Source organism: Pinus tabuliformis, chromosome X (assembly GCF_031772625.1).
Source record: "Pinus tabuliformis cultivar Carrire ecotype Pingquan chromosome X, CPIR1, whole genome shotgun sequence".
Classification (NCBI taxonomy): Eukaryota; Viridiplantae; Streptophyta; class Pinopsida; order Pinales; family Pinaceae; genus Pinus; species Pinus tabuliformis.
Window position 1 is genome coordinate 1,734,836,730 of NC_142308.1, and position 8,170 is coordinate 1,734,844,899.

Sequence of the window (8,170 nt, forward strand, 5' to 3'; positions counted from 1 at the left end):
GCCAGCAAGGTCACTCCATTCACATGTTTGATGGCAAGCTTGAGGTAAGAAAGGCATCTGACCACTCACTTGTCATGAGGGGTATAGAAGAAGAAAGACTCCTTAAACTGCAAGGAACCTCTGCTCATGCACAACATTTCTCATATATTTCTCATCATGAAGAAGGTGCACTTCCATCAAGTTTATTATGGCATGCTAGATTTGGACATTTAAACTATGATAGTCTCCGCTTGTTGAAGAAAAATGGTGTTGCTGGTTTGCCTACAATTCCTAGAAAACATAAACAATGTGATGCTTGCATTCTAGGAAAGCATAGCAAACAGTCTTTTCATGATTCACATTCAAGAGCACATAGGAAGCTTGAACTTATTCATTCAGATTTATGTGGTCCAATGCCTGTTTCTTCTGCAAATGGAAATAAATATATCATGACATTTATTGATGATTACACCAGAATGTGTTGGGTTTACTTATTGAAGAACAAATCTGATGCTTTTCAAACATTCAAGAATTTTCATAAGTGGATTGAAAATGATGCACAATCTCATATTGGGTCTATTCGCACTGATAATGGAAAAGAATATACATCAAATGAATTTGAACACTATCTTCGCCAACATGGGATTAAACATCAAACAACTGTGCCTTATAATCCTCAACAAAATGGTGTAGCTGAAAGAATGAACAGAACAATTTTGAATATGGTACGATCCATGCTTTTCTTCAAAAATGTAAAGACAATGTTTTGGGCTGATGCTGTTCTATGTGCTGCATATATAAAGAATAGATGTCCATCTAGTGCTATAAGAAAAAAGACTCCTTATGAATTGTGGTATGGACATGTTCCTTCGGTAAAACATCTCAGGATATTTGGTTCCACCTGTTATGCTTTAATACCAAAGGTACATAGAAACAAACTTGGTGCTAGAAGTCGTAAGTGTATCTTCCTGGGGTATTCAAACACATCTAAAGCATACCGCCTTTATGATGAAGTAAATAAAAAGTTTGTTTTATCTAGAGATGTCATCTTTCTTGAATCATCCAAATCTGACAGTGTTGTTGAGCGGCAACTTGATCGCTTGGATAGATTCACAAAACCGAAATCATTTCAAGAGTTTGATAATCAGATTCCACATCTTGAAGGGGGGATTCCTATACTAGATCAACATGTGGAATCTTCTTCTGAAGAACAATCTCCCCTGCATGACACTCCAACAACAGATGATGCTTTAAGTGATGTAATTGATAGAATTGGGAGACTCAATCTTGATTCAGACCCAACTCAATCAACAGAACAGCCTGGACCATCTTAGAAAGGTCCCCCAAAGTGGCTGACAAAGACACTTGAAAGTGTTCATCCTGATGAAATTGGAAAAACAGGAACCAGAAATTCAAACCGACAAGATGGAGGTGATGTAGATAACTCTAATTCACCTGTTGATATGGATGTTACTTATGATTGTGAATTGAACTTGTCTACAGATTTTGAACCAACTTCCTTCAAAGAAGCTGCTTCTCATGATGAATGGAAAGAAGCGATGCAGAAGGAGTATGCTGCCCTCATAAAGAATGGCACTTGGAAGCTGGTTGATCCTCCATTTGGAACCAAACCAATTGGCTGCAAGTGGGTCTACAAGAACAAGTACAAAGCTGATGGCTCACTTGACAAGCACAAAGCTAGGCTTGTGGCAAAAGGTTTTGCACAGAAGGAAGGGGTCGATTATGAGGAAACTTTTGCTCCCACAACAAAATGGGCCACCATCCGGACACTCTTTGCACTCACTGCTCAGAACGGTTGGAAAGTCCATCAAATGGATGTAAAAACTGCATTCCTGAATGGAGATCTAAAAGAGAATGTTTTTATGTCCCAGCCTGAAGGATTTGCTGTGAAAGGACATGAACACAAAGTATGCAAACTTGTGAAGTCCTTGTATGGCCTCAAACAAGCACCACGAGCCTGGTATGAAAAACTAACTGAGCATCTTCTGAAACTCAACTTCAAACATTTTGATCTTGATGATGCAACTTTATTTGTCAAGAAAGTTGGCAAAACAGTTGTATATCTTGTGGTATATGTAGATGATCTTTTAATGACAGGGAACAATGAAAGCTATATTGCATCCATAAAGAAAGAATTAGGAAGATTTTTTGAAATGACTGATTTGGGCTATGTTCATTACTATCTTGGCATTGAAGTAACCCAACATCCAAAGTCCATATTTCTTTCTCAAAAGAAATACATTGGAGATTTGTTAAACAGATTTGGCATGACAGAGTGCAATCCCCTTTCTACTCCAATGGAACAAAACTTGAAGCTCACATCCATTGAAGGAAAGGAATTTGAGGATGCAACAAAGTATAGACAACTTGTAGGAAGTCTCATCTACCTCACTACTACCAGACCAGACATTTCATTTGCTGTTGGAATCCTCTCCAGGTTTATGCAAAAGCCTTGTGAGGGACATTGGTCTGCTGCAAAAAGAGTTCTAAGGTACTTGAAGGGAACTCAAGACCTTGGAATCAAGTATACATAGGTGGACGACTTCAACTTGATTGGATACTCTGATTCAGACTTCGATGGAGACAAAGAAACTGGGGTATCTACTTCAGGATATGCTATGAGTCTTTGATCGGGAGCTATCTCCTGGAGATCACGCAAACAATCAGTACCAGCAGATTCCACAACAGAAGCAGAATACGTGGCAGCAGCTGAAGCAACGAAAGAAATTGTGTGGCTACGAAAAATTCTTGAAGATTTGCAAGTAAAACAAATACAATCTACTCCACTCATGATTGATAACACCTCTGCAATAAAGTTGGCCAAGAACCCAAAGTTCCATGATCGTACTAAGCACATCAATACTAAATATCATCTGATCCGACATCATGTTGAGGCCAAAACAATCCATCTCCATCATTGTTCCACAAACGAGCAAATTGCAGACATCTTCACCAAAGCGCTTGGAAGAGAAAAGCTTGAAAGATTCAGAACGATGCTTGGACTCACCAACATCCCTTCAGAGTAAGGGGGGGAATGTTGACACCTAATCCGAAATGGATGAGGTGAAGCCGGACAGTCATCTAGAAGATGAACTGATCCATTTTGTAAATGTATAAATAATAATAGTTTAATGAATAAAATCATCCAGTTGTTTCTTGCGCTCATTAATTTCTGAGCTAACCTGGCCTGACAATAACACCTCCCGAATCAGCTGTAGATGGAGCTGGTTCAGTAATACAAGTGTTTACCTTCACACTAGGATCAGTTCTATTGTCCTTTGGTGGCTGCTAAACTTCTTCAGTAAAGGTAGGGGTACCAGAAATGTTTGGAGTAACCGGAGTCTCCGAAGGTGTTGGAACAATTGTTGTAACTTTACCAGGGGATTTGGAACCAGTTAAACGAGTTCGCTTTGTCCGTAACAGTTTCGATTATGGAGACAAAGATGGTTGATTCGTAAGGCTCTGCGAACGACGGGGTTTTAATTGAATTTCTTCCACGATTGCGGATTACTCAATCAACTAAAAATAAAGGGGAAATATGTTTCCGAATTAAATGAATTTTAGACGCTTTGACACAACTTGTTTTTTCAATTTTTAAGAGTCGAGAAAAAACAAAATATGACTCTAGTCGCCTTCGATTTTTAATGAGCCTGAAGTGAAAAGTGCTCAGATGGACCTTTTCCTTTAAGGAGTCTGAAAAGGAACGAAAGAGACTTCTTTGGAAATCTAGACAGAGGGATTACCAAACTAATCGAAAAACTGCAGAATACTTTTTACGGTACGGCAGTCAATCTTCCCGAATGCTGTGTTCAGTGCATTGCGATCGATAGGGCGGCAGACACAGCTTCCTATGGATAAATGATAAAGCCTATTGTGGTCTCCCAATATATACTCGACGATACATGGGAGCACAAGTCTGTACTGGCACTTATCGTCTCAAAGTGGAGGAATCACCCAACCATCAAAGAAAACAACAGTTACCAGGCTTTACAACGCCGGAATACGTCTCTAGCCTAGACTTCTAAATGTTGTGTGTTAGGTTCCAAAGCGTTTTTAGATTCATTAAATTTATTTTACAGTTGATCTTGCTTAAGAAATTTTCCTTTCAGGTTCACCGCGTGATGTAGATGTACAATTCCTAAAATGAAATTTAAGATGATAAACAATCGTTTAATCTTCTTTTTGCAATGAAAATCCTAGCTACTAAGGAAAGAGAGATGATATTCTTTCAACATAGAGCAGAGAGCACACACTATATGCACTGTCCTAAATCAAACCAACAAAAAGTTTAAATGAAAATGCACATGCATGTATTTTTTTTAGCCTTCTTAATGTGTGAATGATAAAAAGAAAGCTAAGCGCAAATCTGAATTATTTTTCGAAGCAACATTACTAGCAAGTTTCTTTTCAATACAAAATGAGGACAATGACGACACTTTGCGATTTGGAATTGAAAACTTGCTTTCGGCACTTGAAAAACTACTAATTCAAATCAAATACAAGAGTAACAGTGTAATCGACTATCAAAAACAATCGGATTCTCTTCTATGACTGAAAACGACACTTGCGACACTTTCAAATCAAGAAACGATAGTTCAATTACGCTACTTCTTTGTAAAAGAGAACTGAAAATGGCTCAAAATACATAAAAAAATTTACAGTTCTTTGCACAATGGAGGTGGAATAATGGCAAGGAAGGGGGTTTCAACAGAGGTATACTGACTACAAACAGCAAAACTCCTGAATAGAGCTGAAAAGAGTGAACACAGAAACCAAAATCTAGGAGTAGGAGAGGTCTAATCTGATCAACGCACCTGTAACATAGGGAAAGTGGGATGCAGCACACCTACTACACTCGGGAAGTGCAATGCATCCAGATTCCAGAGAAGAGACAGTGCGATGGTCTAGGGATGAGACTTCAACTGGGTTCCGGGCCACAGTTCGTAGCTCAGTTCAGGAATTTAGGCCGAGCAAGTGGTAATCAGTAAATCAATCACAGGGGTAGATCTAAGGAGGTTACTAGAGCCACCACAAGGGCAATTAGAGAGCTTGTAAATCGATTTTTCAGTTCATAAACAAAACCCAAAGATAGACTGAAGCAGCATTGATCTACTTTGCACTTGCATAGCAAATGCAGTTCGAAGGCTAGCTGGATTGACTTCAGGCTGCGTCTGTAAGTTTATAAAGTAAACAAATGTAGAAAAACAAACAATCTATTCGCTCCCCAGTGGAGTCGCCATTTTGTTATCGGGAAATCTAGTGTCTATGCAAAGCTGCTAGTCCCACTAAGGCTGGTAGCTACATTAGAAACAAACAAAGTAAAACTACTTTAATTTTCCTTTATGAGAAATAGATAAGAGGGGAATAAAGGAGACCAACCTCTGTCTTGCGCTTGGTTCCTTGCTTGATTCCTCTCCCTTCTGATAGATCTTTGCCACTCGCTTCCTCGTCTACCCAGCTTCAAAGAGCACCTGTAGAATCAAAGCAGCATAACACTATCCAAGAACATAGATCTATTATCATAAGCAATATAGGACCAGATATATATTGACCACACAAATGCATATATCATCAATCATACAAGAATGTGGAGGAAAACTTGAATAGCTTTATTAATAATCAAGAATAGCAAAGAGGATTAAAACCAATTGTTCTGACCCAGCATCATCCTCTCAGCAAGAAATCCCTTCTTCACCTCATGAAAAGCTTAGATCACCCAACACTATGATATTACACCAAGAAACCAGCATCACTTCCTTACAAGATACCGAATTCCAGCCTCTGGATCTCTGGGATGAGGGATCCATATATAGATGTTTGCAAGGGGGGTGAGTCAGCTTTTGAGATTTGATTAGTGTCCTCTCTCTGATAGTTATTGATTCCACTTGGAGATTGATGATATCTTACTCATCCCTGGGCGAATGCAGAGGGCAAGTGTCACAGGAGAAGTTTCTAGAAGATTCCATGATCCTCCACCTTGCAGATTGACCCTGCCATTTGTCCACTCTTGCCCATCGCACCCCATAGAAGGGCTTTTCAAGATGCATCGCACCTCCTGTGTGTATTTAGGTGGGATGCAGTGCACTTTGACCATGGAGCAGGTGATATGGTCCAGTTTTGACCAGTTCTAAGTAGTTTTTCATGGAGAACTTCTGGGAGAAGATGTAATCAATTGACCTTGTTCTTTTAGAGGTCGGAACAACACTTTTAGGGACTTAAGAGCCCTTGGTTTATGGAAATTTATGATCGGGGTTGCAGTGCCCAAAAATGTCTATAACACATATGTGCGAAAGATCATGCTACAGAAAGTTTCCCATCACTCCCAGGGCTAAAAGCAGTTTATAAGGAGGCAGAAGAAGATACAGAACTAGTCTACTTGCTAAATCAGCGTCGCCAATGGCAACCATTACAAACAGGGACGCCGACTGATCCATCCTCTTTCTTTCAAATGACGCAATATAATTCACAATAATATCCGAGAACCATGTGGCAGAACCAACCATATTTTTCCAATTGGTCACAACAGCCATCCCCTATGCCACCTTGGCCCAACCAATCAAAGCAAAATAACAATTGGCCAAATTCCTCTTACTTCCCACCATTTTGGCAAAATAATGCATTTCAATCCCAATGGCCACCCTCATGTTGTGTGTGGAGCATGATTTTTCAGAGGTCTTTGTTTCAGCCGAATGTATACCCCAGGAAGTTTGTACACCCCTCCACACGGGGGGTGTGGGGGGGACTTGTATGAGGGCATTGTTTTGGAGGCTATGATATAGATGTGTATTCTGTGAGCGAGAAATAGAGAGGTGAGACTGTGAGAGAAAACAGAGGATATTATAGCGGATTTGCTGTAGGTTGTGTCTCTTCATTTTGCTGGATAATAGAAAGGAAGGACTGGATTTTCGGGGTGGACGTAGCCCAAACTGGGTGAACCACGTATATCTGTCTCTCTCTTGTTTTATGCGTTCTCTGTGTTTATATTTCTGCAATATTTTATGTGTTCCATTGCTTCGTAATATATAATTCTCTAACAACTGGTATCAGAGCCGAAGGTCTATTTGGCTGATAAACTCGCAGGAAAGAAGGGTTCCTCGTTCGAGTGGGAGCAATGGCGGAAGATGGTAAGTTTAGGGTCGATAAATTTAACGGAAAAAACTTCTCGCTGTGGAAGATTATTTGTATCAGAAAGATCTACACCTACCATTGGGCGGAAAATCAAATATGCCGACGGGTATGACAGACCAAGAATGGAACCTTCTCGATAGAAAGGCACTCGGAACAATACGGTTGTGCCTTGCTGCGTCAGTCGCCTTCAACATTTCGAAGGAAACCATGACAGAGGGTTTGATTCAGACGTTTTCGAAACTATATGAAAAACCCTCGGTCTCAAACAAGTTATTTCTTATGAAACGGTTATTTAATATGAAGATGTTGGAAGGTGGATCTGTTGCAGACCATTTAAATGATTTTAATACGGTTACAAGTCAGTTAAGTTCTGTAGGGGTAAAATTTGATGATGAAGTTAAAGCTCTGTTATTCTTGTGCTCATTACCAGAAAGTTGGAATGGTTTGGTAATGGCCATTAGTAACTCTGTGTCTGGATCTAGTACTTTAAAGTTTGATGATGTTGTCGGTGCTATACTTAGCGAGGAAATGCGACGAAAAAGCTCCGGTGAGACATCGGGTAATGCTTTGAGTGCAGAGTCTAAGGGAAGAAAAATGGAAAGAGGAAAGAGCTCAGGATATCGCAGTAAATCAAGGAAAGGCAGATCCAAGTCTAGATAGGGGATAGTGTGCTGGAAATGTGGAAAGAAAGGACACCTAAAGAAAGACTGTAGATCTCGGAAGGGAAAAGAAGGAGATGCACAACAAGAAAACAATCACGAAGCAATTGTGACAGGTGAGGTGTTACAAGATGCTTTGATTCTTTCTTTCGAAAATACTACTGATTCCTAGGTGGTAGATTCAGGGGCCTCATTCCATGCCACACCTGATAAGAAATAATTTCATGACTATGTTCAAGGAGATTTTGGACAAGTTCGTTTGGGTGATGGTAAAACCTATAAAATTATTGGAATGAGTAAGGTTCTTGTAAAACAACAGAATGGAAACCAATGGCTACTAAAGGAGGTAAGGCATGTTCCAGATCTAAAGAAAAATCTGATTT